Source organism: Pieris rapae, chromosome 5 (genome assembly GCF_905147795.1).
Source record: "Pieris rapae chromosome 5, ilPieRapa1.1, whole genome shotgun sequence".
Classification (NCBI taxonomy): Eukaryota; Metazoa; Arthropoda; class Insecta; order Lepidoptera; family Pieridae; genus Pieris; species Pieris rapae.
Genome location: NC_059513.1, coordinates 8311435 through 8328186, shown reverse-complemented (window position 1 = coordinate 8328186; position 16752 = coordinate 8311435). Strand labels below are relative to the sequence as shown.

The 16752-nt window shown below is 41.4% G+C and overlaps 1 long non-coding RNA gene across 1 annotated transcript; it reads left to right on the top strand.

The window, feature by feature from the left end:
- Positions 1 to 15357: 15357 nt before the first annotated feature.
- On the top strand, positions 15358 to 15915 carry LOC123689218. Its single transcript, XR_006750244.1, has 2 exons — positions 15358 to 15474; positions 15767 to 15915. It is a non-coding gene; the product is annotated as an uncharacterized LOC123689218 (long non-coding RNA).
- The last annotated feature ends 837 nt before the right edge of the window (positions 15916 to 16752 follow it).

Below are 16752 nucleotides of genomic sequence, written 5' to 3'. Positions count from 1 at the left end.
ACATAATAATATCTCTTTTTGATCCCACGAGTATAAATCTACTTTAAAACCTTACCGGATACGCTTTCAGCCGGATATTTTACAGATTATTGCAAAAAATTTACACGCATTGCTTTTGTTGTTGAAAGTTGACTGCATACAAAAATATAAAATCAAATTTTAATGTCTGGTATCTTGACGATGGCACACTAGGAGGTAAGGCAGGTGTGGTTCTTTTAGATCTATTTAATTATCAGATTTTATTTCCTCGTGTCTTTAAAATTTTATAAATGTGACATATATCTCCATGTTGAAAATTAGGACACCGAAGACAGAATAAAAAATATTACCTTAGCCCCAAATAAAAATCGCTCTATCTATTATGGGCACGGATTTTCAAAGAAGCTTTTGAAGATCTCACCGTCTTCTAGATACCGCACACTCTGCACTGTTAATTTTAAAATTCTTTATTTTGAGAAGAAGACAAAATGTATTAAATTTGAAACTACAAATGTAAAAAGTAGTCCTTCTCAAATAATAATTAAAGACGAGGAAATAGACTTTGTTGATAGTGCGGTGTTCTTGGGAATTACCTTAGATAGTAAACTCCAGTGGGGCCAACACATAGAAGATCTTTCGAATAGGCTAAGTTCTGCAGCGTTCGCAGTGAAAAAGATACGCGATCTTACGGATGAGAATACAGCAAAGCTCGTTTATTTCAGCTATTTTCATAGTATCATGTCATATGGTGTTATTTTGTGGGGTAATGCCGCTGACATTAGTTCGATATTTGTAGTGCAAAAACGGGCTATAAGAGCGATCTGTGGGTTGTCCCCACGGGAGTCAGTCCGAAATAAGTTTAAGGAATTAAATATTTTAACTTTGGCAAGTCAATACATTTATGAGAATATTTTGTATGTGCGGAAAAATATAGATATCTTTAAAAAGAACAGTAGCTTCCATAATTATAGTACTCGTAATAAAGACAAAATTAGCGCACCAACCACAAGGCTGCATAAAACGAGTAATTCTTTCCAAGGCAATTGCATACGTTTTTTCAACAAAATCCCTAGTGAGATACAAATATTGTCAATAATAAATTTAAATCGTACACTAAAGTAAAACTGCTTGCTAAGGCCTATTATAATATAAATGAATACTTAAACGATCATAGTGCTTGGAAGAATTGCTTCAGTATAAATAGGTAACGCGACAGAATCTCTCGGCTGCATTTTCAGACTATGGGGCGATCGTCGACATCTACGACTTTTTTTAAATGTAAAGTGGGAACAAACCGTGATTCATGTGGTATCAAATTATTTCAGTATAATTAGTATTATTACTATTTTCTTGTGTAGCCAAGTGCACATTTCAAGGATCGTCATGCTCACTCAAATGTCATTGCTTGTGGCGGCGTCCATGCGTCGGGTTGTCTCTCTCCCTAAAATATGGCGAGGGGGCCAATGCCTGGCCATGCGTCTCGTGAACGGGTGCTACTTGTGGTGACTGGTCGTACTTGAATTCGTGTTTGCGGTGATATTAGTTGTTTATACTACGTCTTTGCGTGTTGTTCTCACGAGTACGTAAGTGCGTGCTCCTATTTCACCATGCCTCCTGCTGATAGAGGACAAATCTTTGTTTTTATTTTTTTTTTATTTTTTATTCTTTATTACTCAATATGTCATATGGAACATGGTGTAGTGGTTGCAGCTCCTTACAAGCATTGTGTAAAAAAAAAACTTGGCGATTAAAAAGAGTGGCGGAGAGTTTATTGCCAGTTCTTCTCTTCCGTTCTACGCCCTTGATTTGAGAACTGGCAGTAAATGTAAAATTAAATTCATTTAATATTTCTTTTTTTGACGTTCATAAGTGTACATTGTTACCTACATGAATAAATAAATTTTGAATTTGAATTTGGTATCTATTTTTAATGTTCGTAGTACCTTCTTGGAATCAAGCATCGTTTCTTCCAAGGCGCTTAGGCGGATTGAATTCGAACAACAGACCGCGTAAGGTTGGTAGTTGTGGGGAAAAGGTAAGCCGGTCATTGGCTTAATGCTTATCCTTCGCCACACCCTGGCACCCTTTTGGTCCCTGAATCACTTCGCATTGCCATCAGCCTCCGCTTAGTATGTAGGTACCCATAAGTGGTCCTGTTGCTTTGAAGTAAGTAGAGTTGGACACCATGGCCTACATTGCCAAAACAGTGCAGGTCGTTTTTCTTGCCACGTTGCGCTAAACGACAATATATGCCGCTCTCTTGCCTCCATCAATGTGTCGGGAATTTTGGAGCCAACAGGCATCGAGAGACGATGGCAAGCGGCCGGATCGGGTGTCTTTGATCCGGATTGGACGGGCTTTAATATGAGCTTCTTTTGTGGACACATTTGCCCAGTCTTACCTCCTTCGGACTGGAAAGTCTTTAAAACTAATTAAATTTAATTTGGCGCCTGGTGCTTTTCTAGCTCAGCGAATAAGTATCGCAATACAGCGAGGAAATGCTGCCAGGATAAAGATACATTGCCACGGGGACCAAACTTCTTGAATTTGTTTTGATTTTCTTTTTAATAATTTTAATTATTACTTTGTAGGTAAAGGTAATTGTAAATATTGTTCAATTGTATATATCTGATAAAGGCTAATTAGGAAATAATAAAAATTATATAATTTAAAATGCCCTGATAGTAATTTGAATTTGTATTATTTAATAATGACCCACTTACAAAAACATTGCGATGCCGCCAGGTTGGAAGGATTTGTTTCCCCAGTCCAATACTAATATTACTGATATTCGTCCTCTTTGGTCACCCTTAAACCTCTATCTTCGATCTTAAACCAATATTTATTTATAAAAAACCATAAATAAAAATATAATTGCAACGAAAACGGTTCCGTTCCGTTGAATCGTGATTTTGTGCGTAGTTAACCTACAAATTAGAAATTTCGTTCATACAACATACAATTTTCGTTTAAAATGATATCGAAAAGGTCTGTATTGTCATCTTGTCCGATGAATTGCCGGCAGGATGTAATCCCGCACTATTATTTTGTCAGTGGCTTCGACTCACGGCTCAGTGCCCTCACACAAGTACACGTATTGTATTACGAGACGCACGTTGACCTACGAATAACATAGTTCCTAAATTTTTAACATTGCGAATCCGCGGTCCTTAGTGAAACCCTCTCATCTCTGGAGGGATGCAAACCGCGTCACAGAAGCTTGCAAAAGTTATTTCTTCACACGTAGAATTATCCGAATTATTGCGGAAGGGAAGCTATGTACATGTAAGTAATTTTAAAGATTATCATTAGTCATACTTATAACAATTGGTCAGTGTTCATCAAGCGTTGTAAGAGAAATAATGCCAATAAAAATTGCCGTATAATCTTGTACTGTAAGCTATATAGCAATAGGTATCTATTAATAAAAAAAGTTAACTTTTTAACAGATGCGAGATATCTGTTGAAAAGCACTCGAAATGTCGTAAAGTTATATAATGACGTCTGTAATAGTCTTGTAAAACCTAATATCCTTTATATTGGCTTTTAGAGTGTATATACATTTAAAACCTTTAGTCCTAGAGAGCCAGTTACGGTAGTTAATTACTTTAAAATAATAATAAGGTAGTAATTGGGATATTAAGGTATTTTTTTATTATTTTAACGACTGGAAATTAAAATTTTCATTATATATCAAATAAAATTATAATTCTAAAGGCTGCCTCAGTGTGCACAACTGTTCTATGAAAGTCGCAGCAAATACATATATAAAATGAGTATTTGTTACATGAATAACTCGATTTTTGAGTGTTATAATGTGTATAAACTTTGGGTTTAAAATGTGTACACCAAAGACCTTGCTTTTTTATATTAATCAATGCGAATTCGGGCTGGTTCCTAAGTATAAACACAGATTTAATTCTACATATCCCCCAATCGTCCTGTAAATGTATCTCGATTTTATCCAATCGATAACGTTCACGCTACTGGTAACAAACAATTTTTCTATTAGATCATTTAAGACACCACCAATGTGTAATTGGAATAAAATTGCTCCGTTAATTTACATAGCAAGGATAAATTTTCTTTTAATTTTGAAGGTCCTATAAATTCCTGTCACAAAGATTTCGGGATTTTAAAGGTAAAGCAAGTAGTCAGCGTTCGCCCTTGGTTATGTGGCTTACTTTACAGGTAGAGCAATTTATGGCCACTCTAAAGACAAGAACAAATGGGGTCAACAGTGAATAGATAATTGCGGATGATTGATCTTTCGTTTTCAGTTCAAATATTATTAGCAAATATCCAGATTAAAAAAGAAACTACTGTAATAGGTTATTATGTTGTGTACATAAAATCTAACGAAATAAGTCATTAACATTTTAAGTTCGGCTATATATAAAATATACCAATGTATAGAAGCTTTAAAAAATTAATACATTTGAATCGTTCCACGTGATGCTAATTTTTAACCGACTTCTATTTCTTAATGTCATATGCATTAGGGCATTCGCGTCAGAGTCCTGTTGGCTGTTTTTGCGCCTAAATAGAGGTAAACATTCTCTGTGTGACTCCAATTGGATGAATTGTATCCTTGGGCAAGTTAATATGAGACTTCTTTGGGTTTAGACGAGAAAATAATTAATCAACCCTCTTAAGCCAGACGATACATTTATAATTGCTGATAAGCGCAATGCAAAACGTAATGTTTGAAATATCGGTTACGAACATTTACGACACGTGATAAAGTACACGAGTACAAATTATTCATTACTTGATAAATATTAAAACCCAATTATAATACTGGGATATATAAAGCCACCCACGTGGCGCAATAGTGAATTATGTAATATCGATTTCTGCGGGACAGATTTAACAAAAGGTAAGGGTTGTTTTTTCTTCTCAAACTAAACTGAATTTAATTTTCTTATCATATTTTCAGTCAGACACATTTACTATACAATAAAAAATAAGTTTTACTGTATAAATCATAAATCGGAACATTTCGTCGAACTTACATCGCGTGATATAAGTGACGAATTGACATCGTGCTACGCCTGAGCGAACGGACGCCTGGCCGAAATCGAGTAACTCCGGAACACTTTATAGTGTCGTTATTGATAAATTGCCGCTGAGTCAATTTTCCCCTGTCCAATCCGTCGCTCTGCAATGTACGTAAACGCTAACTCAATTGTCTATAGTGACAAGTAGACAATTTAGAAATAACTCAATAACGGGGCTCTATATACTTTGCGGAGATAAGTGTTTGTAAATAATATTATGTTACAATGTATAAAGAACTCTACAGAACTACTATGAACATATTAAAATAGCAGTAAATGTTTTGTACTGGGAACTTGCATGAAATGTTGTCTCCTACATACACGCCACCAAATTTGCTAAAGTCTACGTACATTGGCTACGAATTCAAATCAAAACAAAAGTAAATCGGCAAGAACCCATAAGTGACCAAATGAGTTAATGAGGAAATAAATAAACACTTGTGTTGACCAATGATTAAGAAAACCAAGAAAAACATTTAAATATTTTGGTACATCCTCTCTGAATGCAACAGAACATCTTTTTTTTTTTTTTTTTTTTTTTTTTTTTACTTGGGGAAATGCTTTGCGCATACCCTTCCGCGGCGCGACTGCTTGGTGCAGAAGGATTATGTGGGACTCGCCATTGTGCATACCCACTAAAACCCCAAGGTGCCACCAACAATCGCCTTATGCGGGATGCGGTAACAGCAGAGCCTTATCCGCTTCCCAACACGCGATGCGGCGGTTGCGTCCGCCTCTTCCCGCCCATTGTTGATTTGTGAGGATGCTTGACACAGCAAGCATCTTTCACAGACCGGGCCATACGCATTTACAAATAGCTAGGGGAGATCGGGTCCAGTACTTGCAGGGATGGGTCATCATCCCTTCTTTTAGACGCATGGACCCCTGCTCCCCGCTTAGGCACTTTTTAGGCGGCGAGAATTTGGTGAGCGCGTCGCGCGTTTATGCGACGGGCCTGCGGTTTTCTTCGCCGTCGCGGATGGGCATCGGGACAAAGCTCCCTGGTCCTTTCCGCCTCTTCTTTTATTTTCATGACCGCCTCGCAGAAATTATAAAATATTTTCCACGGGCCGTCATTTCTCGCGCTCACTAAAACCTTCAATACATTTGGAAGTGTTGCGTCCTCGCCCTGGAGTGCATCCAGCAACGGTCCCCTTTCCACGTCCCATGCTGGGCAGTCTCTCAGCGTATGCTGGGCGTCATCCGGGCTGTCTCCGGCACAGTGGTGGCAGGTTGGTGCCTCTTCACACCCTACTACTCTGTGCAGATAACTACCGAAACATCCGTGTCCGGACAGGATCTGCACAAGACGATAGCTGAGCTGGCCCCAGCGCCTCCTTACCCAGTGTTGGAGCAGGGGTCTGAGGGCTTCTATAGTATATTTACCGGCAGTCGCTCCCGCCAGCTCCTTTTCCCACTCTGCTAGCATTTCTTGGGCTTCCAGGGCTCGCCAAGCGTTTATTTCTTCCAGTGTGGGGTTGCTTCCTCTTTCCCTGGTTTCGGCTCTCCGCCAATATACTTCGCTAAAAGCAACCGCGTCGAGATGCCAGGGTGCGGTACCGGCTATGACACACACTGCGTCATAGGACACAGTGCGGTACGCCCTCGCAACCCTGGCTGCGATCACTCGCTGCGACTGCCTGAGAATCGTGCGATTGTGCCTGGTAAGTTTGTCGGCCCATATTGGGCACCCGTAGAGTGCTTTCGCCCGGATCGCATTTGCGTAAAGGTGGCGACACCCCCCATTCGGCCCGCCGAGGTTCGGCATTATGCGCGAGAGCATGTTTGCGGTGGCGGTGAGCTTAGGGGCAAGTGCTGCGAAATGTGGTCTGAAAGTCCACCGTGGGTCGAGAATCAGCCCTAGGTATTTAAGCGTGGTACCAACCCGGATGACTACTCCACTGACAATTATGTCTGCGCCTTGGGGTGGAGCTTTTCTGTGTCCGTAGAAGCATATAGCTTCTGATTTCTGAAGGGCGACCTCGAGGCCGATCTTTTTGATTTCAGAAACCACCCGAGCTACTCCAGCTGTCGCTCGAAGGCGCGCCTCCTTAAAATCTTGTCCAATAGCGACCACGAGGGTGTCGTCTGCATAGCATATCGTTGACACTCCCGGAACTAGTTCCCCTCGCAGCACTCTATCGTAACCTATGTTCCAAAGGAGTGGGCCAAGAACCGAACCTTGTGGAACGCCGCACTTGATGAGGTGGCTCCCTATGCTATTTTGTTTCGGGAAGATGACACGACGGCCGTTAAGGTACGATGCTACACATCTTCTTATATGGGCCGGTAAGCCGTGGTGGCGCAGGCCATCCAGGATACAGTCCCAGGGCAAGGAATTGAAGGCGTTCGCAATGTCTAACGACACCGCTAGAACTACTCTGCCCCGTGACACCTGCTCCTCGCACACTCCTCGCAGTTGCGCAATTGCATCGATCGTTGACCTGTTTTTTCGGAAACCGAATTGAGCCTCATGTATGTTCGGTCCTATAGTTTCCAAATGGTTATAAATTCGGCCGGCAATGATACGCTCGAAAAGCTTACCGGCTTCATCTAGAAGAACTATAGGACGATACGCTGATGGTGACTCCGGAGGTTTTCCACCCTTTTTTAGAAGAACTAACAGACCTGTCTTCCATGTCGACGGAAAAAGGCCCCTTTTAAGACATTCCGTGAGGAGGTTTCGAAAGCGCATGTCAAGACCAGCGTCGAGGGCCAGAGCCAACACTTGTCCGTGCATGCCATCGGGGCCGGGTGCGGTCTTCTTAGAGGACATGCGTGCTATTGCCGTCTTAAGCTCCGAAGGAGACACTTCAGACACTATTTCTCCGTGGTCCAAAGTCGTATCATGTGGGGTGCTCGAGGCGTCACGTTTAGGAAAGAGTTCTGTCACCACTGTACTGAGCAGTTCCGGCTCCATGTGTGTCGTGAGGGGTGGGGCTCGCGAGCGTAGCTTGTTTGTAACTATTTGGTACGGGCGCCCCCATGGATCCCGCTCGAGCGTGTCCAGCAGTTCTTGCCATGCTTTCTTTTTTGCTTCGGCGATACCTGTTCGCAGCGCCAGTTTTGCAGTTCGGTATGCGCTATATGCTTGCCGTTCCTCTACTGCGCGAATGGGTCGCCTTCTGCGAGTCCTCGTGTAGCCTCGACGAGCTGCAACACAAGCAAACCGCAACTGGGCGAGTTCTGCCGACCACCAGAATACACTGGTCCGGTGAGGTCCAGGGCGGCTTCTTCGCATCGCAGCATCCGCGATGTTCGTCAGTGCGCCACGAAACCACTCTGCTTCTTTTTCAGGCTCTACGGAGGCTGGGCTGGGGCACCAGGCCTGCACAATCGTTGCCAACTCCGCCTGCTCCTTGTTCAGACTCTTAAGTGCCCATTTTGGGCCCAGTTCTGTCGAAACCGGAACAGGATTTGCCGACGGAGGGAGGATGCAGAAACGGATATACCGGTGGTCCGAAAGCGTCTCAACCTCCGTCAGGACCTCCCAGTCCTGGATACAGCATGAGAGTTGGGTGCTCGTGAACGTGACATCCACAATCGACTCACCATTTGCTCGAACACACGTAGCATCAGAGCCTTTGTTAGCCACTACCATACAGTGCGCTGCTGCCCAATCCATCAACGCATTTCCCCGTGGCCTGGTCACCGGCGAACCCCAGGCCGCGGACTTCGCGTTCAGATCCCCAGCGATGACTAAATGTCTCGGGTGACTCCATTGCACCAGGGTTTCCAGTTCGTTTAGGAAGGCCTCAAATTCAGCTAGGGAGCGATTGGGGGAGAAGTAAGTGCTCACGATACACATGTCGCTACCCAACTTTGCTGCCACATAGCCGTGGCCTTTTCGGACTGGGCCAATGCAGGGCGAGCTGTCTGCCGGAGTAACGATAATTGCGGCCAGACCGTCGAGGTCGCCAATGCAGTTCGTTTTTTCGGGTATTGAGTAAGGCTCGGAAATAATGCCAATGTTGATATTCCACTGCGCCAGACTCTGGTACAGTAGGTCTTGCGCAGCAGCGCAATGGTTTAAGTTGCTCTGGAGAATCCGTAAGGCCATGATAATTTACTGCGGTTTAAATAACCTCCATGCGCGCATTGTTACGCGGAGACTTTGCGGGCGACTTCTTTTTAAGTGAGGGGTGGCGTCTGGAAAATTTCACACTGGGAGCCGTGCAACTATTTCCCCCTAGCCTGTGATCCGCTTTCCTACCGGCCTCGTCGCAGAGTAGGCACTTGGGTTTTGCACTGCAGGAGGCTGCTCTATGGTCTGCTTGACCGCAGCGAAAACATAGTTGGCTACGATCAGTGTCGGACATGCAGCGGCTAGCTACGTGCCCGACTTGTAGGCATCGAAAGCACCGTAGCTCTCTTGGCTTTGCAACACTAATATTTGCCGCTACCCAGCCGACGAGGAATCTCCCCGCTAAGAGTTTCTTAGTGGCCGTTATGGGGCAGTTAACCCAGGCTGCACCAAGACCCGATCTGTCCTGCCGTATGTTGCTGATCCTAATTTGATCAGCCAGGCACTCTCCTTTTGCCGCAATCGCTTCGCGCAGTTCGTCCGCTGTGATAGAGTCGTCCAGGCCAGAGATTCGGACATCGGCGCATCGGATGGGCCGACTAATCTTGACTCCACTGTCACTCAGTACTGTTTTGAGGCGCTTGGCAAGAATGTCAGCCTTTTCCCCGCTACCAGCTCCAGGGATCTGAATTATAGTGGCTCCGGTTGCCGCTCGGCGAAACTTAACACCCTCAATGCCAGCCTCTTTCAGATCTATTTGAGCGCGCGCTTCTTTAAGGGCAGCGGCATAGGTTACACCCTTAGCTTCGGCGTCTTTAGGCAGAGTCAGCACAATTGCAGCGGTGCGAGGTACTTTAAGCTTGGGCAGCGACCTGGCCGGGGGCTTTTCAGACTTTGAAGCTGTCACATTTTTTTGTGTTACCGTTGCCGGTTTTCGCCTTTTTTTGGTAACCATCGTCCAACCTTCTTCATTGTTGGTAGCCAAAGAGGGTCGAGTGGGTGGTAATACAATGGCACTTGCAGGAGAGGAGGCAGGGGTATTTCCTCCAAACATTTCCTTTCTCGGCACTTTTGCCAAGCTGTTTTGCTCTTCCTTTCTAGTAGCTTGCGCCTGCACGGTTGCCTTCTTCCGCTTTGTCTTCGGTGCTGCTGAGGAAGTGAGGGGATCCCTTGACCTCGGTGATTTGAGAGGGGGCTTCCCTTTTTTGCTTTTTTTACTATCTACAGTTGGAAGGGGAAGGAGTGGCGGCTCCAGGTTAGGTATTGAGCCGAGATCCTTTAGTTGAGCATTAATATGCTCACCTACCTGGCGGAGGATACGAGCCTCCATTTCTTCTACATTGACAGTTGGGTGGTCCTTCGGGGCCCCCTTCAAGATCAGCCTCAACTCGCGCATCTCGCCTTGTAGTAAATTAAGTTGTGCACGGAGGCGTTCATTTTCTAGCTGCAAAGCTCGAGTTTCATCCGAAAGCGTTTTCTCCGCCAGACTGTCAGCATCCTTTCTGATTGCTGCAACTGCCTTTTTGAGAGCGGCGACAAAGGTACCTTTTAGGTTCATAGAACACCTGGCCACTTTATCTACGGCAGCCAGGTTTTCTTCGATGCGTTTTCTGGCGTTTCCGACCGTACCCGTCTCGGTGGGTTTCTCGTTAAGAACCGCGAGTTCCGCCTCGGCTTCACTTTCTCTCTCCACTCTTCGGGCTCTTTGGTACCCCGGTTTCGTGCGTTCACGCGAAAGATTAGGGGTGTCGCTGCAGCTACTCTCCTCGTCGTCCTGTCTCGTTCTCTTTCGGGGACGCCAAAAGCGCGACTTCTCCCCTGGGGTGCAAGGGGCCTCACCTAAGCCTCGAGGACGCTGTTGAGTGTGTGTCGAGCTTATGCTCAACATGGAGCCGGTTGAGTCTGAGCCCATATCGTCAGCCATCGCGTAGGACCAGGTTGCACTTTGCACCGGTGATTGACATCGAGTGCGCTGGACGGTCTCATTGTTCTCCCTTTTTGCGATCTCTCCTTGTGTAGAGGGCGTTTTAGAGGCGCCTGAGCACCCCTCCAACGGCCCGCTACGATCCGTAAGCTTGATCAGTATTTCCGTATTATTGCCAGGTCGTGAGTTTTTGGGTTCTGTCGCATGGTCGTGGTCCGCCCCCAGAATACGATGCGGACCGGATGCCATGACCTCTTGGTCATGGGAGGGATTTGACCCTCCTGGGGTATTATTATCTTTTCCGTTACTTTCCATGCTTTGTGGTGCTTTTAATTTAATTTAAGGAGGGGTAGCTCCCCTCCCTGGTGCCCTAGTGACCGGGTTTAAGCCCCCCCGGTCATGCATCCCATCGCCGGGAACCGAAACTTGGGATTCAGGTGACCTGTATACGGACAAAGTATACATGAATAGTACACGTTGTAGTAATAAGAATTAGAGATAGCGCGGGTACGGCGGACCAATGTAGGCCGAGAAAGAGACAGCCGCGCATAGGACGCACGGAATGAATAACCGCTTGTCCTCCACCTTGGCGTCGCATGTACCGAAGCAACACAAGAACATTTATACAGACGGACGTGAAACACCACTCTCCCCAATCCCCTTTAAGGGAGTAGGAAACACACATAACACCAACACAAGTAAACGCCGCTCCCGGATAAGGGAAGCGGGATACAATAAGTGAGCACGCACACAACGCTCCGCAAATCAGTCTGTTGAAGTCCTGGAAGCACGTTGAGACACGAACAAGACAAAACACAGATCGCTAAAATGCCCAGGCACCTAAAGCGCCATCTATCCGGCCGCATCTCACATGGTTCTTCTAATGAGAACCTGTCGGGAGCGGCTAATTACGTCGTGGTGGTCCCATTTGCTTTCCAGCAGCACGTTCAGGTATAAGCCCCGTGCTGCCGGTACTGAGCCCTCCCGCCACGACAAGGCTGGACCCCGCGGAACTACGTGTTCCGCGGTGGGAGGGAAGAACAGAACATCTACTGTAGACTTCTCTATCGCTTCTTAACTCATATGCATTATACACATGAAAGTTATTTTTTAGCCGTACTGCTATGCAATTACTTGTCGCCATAAATATGAATTTAAGATAGGTATCATATTATGTATTAATAAACAAATTTTTCTCTCTGTTTGTTGTAATATTTTCGTTTTATTTTTTATTAATTAATTGTATTTCTTTTAATATCTAAGGTTAAAAATATTAAAAAGAAACAAAATTATAGCAATATAAGCAATATATATATATACATTACATTACATTATAAATAAGTTATGTCATAAGTTACAAACTATTACACAATATTGCACGTCAATAATTTTGGACAGTGACAAGAATTCATTTTGTTTCCACCATTCGGCCATGAATCCTTCACATTGTCAGCGGAAGTAGATATACAATTTATTATTATTTACTATAATTGTTATGTAGGCTCGTGGTAAATAAAACTACCGGATATTTACAAATCAGTTATATTAGCAGGAACATGACAATGTTACGTATTATTGCTATAGTTATAATACTTTTGGACTTGAATTACAACTTTGGTCATACATGTCGAGAATCTATTAAAACTAATATTTAATTTATTTCAATAACTTAAGACGTTGGAAAACATAGGAAATGTCCCTTTCTAAAAATATATACCAGATTTTTTTTGAGTCTATAAACATTTTTTAACCTTAACTTATATGAGTTTAACTGATAAAATTTGGGCATCTAAATGTTTTAACAATAAGATTGAATTACTTATACAATCAATTTAAATTTTAATTTAATGACTGCCAAATATCGCCTAATATGCCAATAGGTCATTCGCCAGTCCTAATAGTCCTCATTAGATACTCAAATGTCCGGTTCACATGGTCTGCTCTAATAACAGATAATTGAGTCTACAGTCTATATCCAGGAACAATACAGGATATAAACCTTAAGTGAAAAAGTGATTATATTTTGAGATAAAAGTGTTTTGAGTTTCGACAAATCTTACTTCGATGTTTTTATTCGGCAGAATAATGAAAATGATATAACTAAGTTAGGATGTAATCAAGTAAATTCGAGGTTAATGATCACTTTAACGCGACAAAGAAACTTGTTTGTATTTTTATTACAAGGTTTTACTGAAATGTTAAACCTGTAAATATTTATAAAAAATAAGGAAATGTTAAAAACTTAATGTTAAGAGTTCTAAACTTAATAACACAGAAACACATTTTTTGTAGGACACTTAGATTCATAGACCAGTTTAAGGGAATACCTATATTTATAAAGATTGTATATTTATTCAACTATGTATGATATTGACATCCGAAACCTCTCTCGAATAAAACAATAAAAATATAATTGTCTATGAATAGGAAAGCAATTTTACTATTATGGTAAAACAATATGTTGTAGTTATTCTTATACAGATATTACGCAAAAAGTTTTCGTGTAAATTAGTAAATTCGTTTTACAGGTCGTATTTACGTATACAGGGCGTCCCACGGCGATGCCACACGGAGGGAAAGTACCTTAAATATTAATGATAGGATATTTTACTGAAAGAAGACATCGTTTAATTTTTAATAATAAGTAGAACTGCATTCACAGATTTTTTAAAAATCGCCTACCTCAACCGGGAATCGAACCCGCCAAATGTGACAGTAAAATTACATGTATTTTATAATAGCGTTTGAAAGGGCTACACATAAGCATTATTTTTCCTTAATAACCTAGCATATTAAATGAAGCTAAAAACATAAAATTTTACATTTTATTAAAAAAAAATAATTTATCAAATGCTCAAAATGTGATCCGTTCTGTTGTATACAAATTCTCACTCTTTTAATAATTTCTCTCCCTTCATTTTGTAACTCCTGCACACTGTTGTACCGATTCCTGTAAACTAAATCTTTTTTTTTTAATGAGCATTTTCCTTCCTGGATCGGCACTTTTGGACAAATTAGATGGCCACCGAGATCCCCAGATCTAACCCCACTTGATTTTTTTTTATGGGGTTATGTAAAAGATTTAGTTTACAGGAACCGGTACAACAGTGTGCAGGAGTTACAAAATGAACTTAGACGTATTATTTCAAACATCCACCATGCAAAAATAAGTAAATCGATAGGGAGAGAAATTATTAAAAGAGTGAGAATTTGTATACAACAGAACGGATCACATTTTGAGCATTTGATAAATTATTTTTTTTAATAAAATGTAAAATTTTATGTTTTTAGTTTCATTTAATATGCTAGGTTATTAAGGAAAAAATAATGCTTATGAGTAGCCCTTTCAAACGCTATTATAAAATACATGTAATTTTACTGTCACATTTGGCGGGTTCGATTCCCGGTTGAGGTAGGCGATTTTTAAAAAATCTGTGAATGCAGTTCTACTTATTATTAAAAATAAAACGATGTCTTCTTTCAGTAAAATATCCTATCATTAATATTTAAGGTACTTTCCCTCCGTGTGGCATCGCCGTGGGACGCCCTGTATATTAAAAAAAAATCCTACAAACCAAACAAGTGTTGAATGTGAAATGAAAAAAACATTTTCTAGTGTTAATGTTCAGTTTAGTAGAGTTTCTTTTATGTAAGTGTAAAATATTGTAATCAGGCTGTTATTCGACCATAGTATGTAGATTTTTAATATAAGCCTCCGACTTAATCACTATCTCCTAAACGTCACACGTTTGTTTGCTAAGTATTGACTATTTTAAGATTTTATCTTAATTGTTTATACTTTAATAGCTTCCACAAAAATGATTAAAAACACAACCGTGTTTTTTAGTGTAATTCTATTATGGCGCTTCTAAACGGGCCATGTTTTTCTGCAATTGATGGCTGCACTATTGGCAATTAATTGTCCGGCCATCACAAAAATGTTTTAATGCAGATGATGGCCGAGCAATCTATGGCCGGGCCATGTGTTGCAATATGTCAGCAATAGTATGGCCCATGATGCAGACTCCTAAACGGGCCACACATACCGGCAACAATGGCTGATGAAATCACACTTGTCGCAGCAGCTTATATTAATTTTAAAAGAACAGAAAAAGAAGAGATTGAGGATTCGACCTTATTTAAATAGGCGTGAAACTGTAGACAATTTGAGTCTAGCAGTAATAAGCCTTGATAATAAATTATTCAAGAACTTGGCTAGAATTTCAAAAGGCGACTTTGACTTTCTCTTAAACAAAATTGGACCAAAAATAAAAAGAAATGATACAAACATGAGAACAGCAATACATGTTTCATCGCCATCACGAGATTTGCGATAACTCTACGGTTTTTGGCAACAGGAGATTCATTTAAAAGTTTTATGTACCTGTTCCGTGTTAGATGTTAGATTTCAAGTAGAGTGTTAGATTTCAACTTTTATACAAGAGGTGTGTACAGCTATTATAGAAGGATTAAAATAATACATCAAGGTAAGTTAACATAGGTTTATTAAATATGTTACGCATAGGTAGTAACTATTATGTACTTTTTAAATTTAATAATAATAGGTATCTAGTAGCAGCATATTCGTTTTTATTTTCGCCAGCATCGCGTATAATATTTTGAGCCTTTTAGTACGTGGTTTTGGAGTAGTATCGACGGCTTCCAAAGTGTCGGTTGTTTCTGATTCTACGACTTCACGTGGGTCAGCACTGATGTCAGTATGTAGTTTCAGTCGCCTGTGAATGCATAAAATTTTTAGTATATCTTTAAGCCTTTCAGATGCCGTCAGGAGTAACAGAATAGAAACAAGTTGCAAAAGATTTCGAGGGAAGAAGTTCAATTTATCAATCGATATGATACATACGTAATACAGAGATATGTACATTTATAATGACTAAAATATTTTATTAAAGATACTTACGTTAGAAGTTTTCATTTTCACTATGTAATCCTATATTCGTGGTATTTTGAGTAAAGAGAAACGATATCGCATCTTAAGCAAACCACTTTACTGTTTTACCGCCAGCACTACCACTTTTCTTCTTTTTCTCCTCATTATTTGCGTAAGTTCTTAGGCTTCTGAATTTTTTATAAGCCTCGTTACTTGTTATGCCAAACTTTTCAGCGATTTCATTCCATGCATCTTTTTTAGAATTTCTATCTTTGTATGAGCCGGTTTTTATATCCCACAACTCGGGGTGCAAATGTATTTCTTCAATAAAATCAGTAATTGTCTTGTTAGACCAGTAACCATTTTTACGTAGTTGTCAAAATGCAGCTGATCGCAAAACACAGAATATAGCAACAGGCACACTTCACTCATAGCAAACTTCATGTCGCGTAGAAAAGGATACACTATGCCATAACAAAGAGAGTGACTGAAACAACAATAGAACTGGCTGTGCAATATTGCAGTTGAATTCGATAGCCTAGCGATCGTTCGGCAACCCATCGGGGCCATATCGGCCATAAGTGGCTACACAAAACATGTTTGGCTATATGGCCGGGACATTACTGCAACATTGCATAGTGTGGCTGACATTGTTTGCAATGTTGCCGGGCCATGTGTTGCAGCCATCAATTGCAGCAAAACATGGCCCGTTTAGAAGCGCCATTAGATAATCAAAAAGTAAAAAAACACAGTTTAGTTTTTTTTGATGATCTTAATTTATACATGAATATTTAAAATTGCACAAATTGACGTAGGGACTGCTTTCAAGCCATCGGATGATGAATTGAAAATGTAATGTAAACATAAAAAGAGA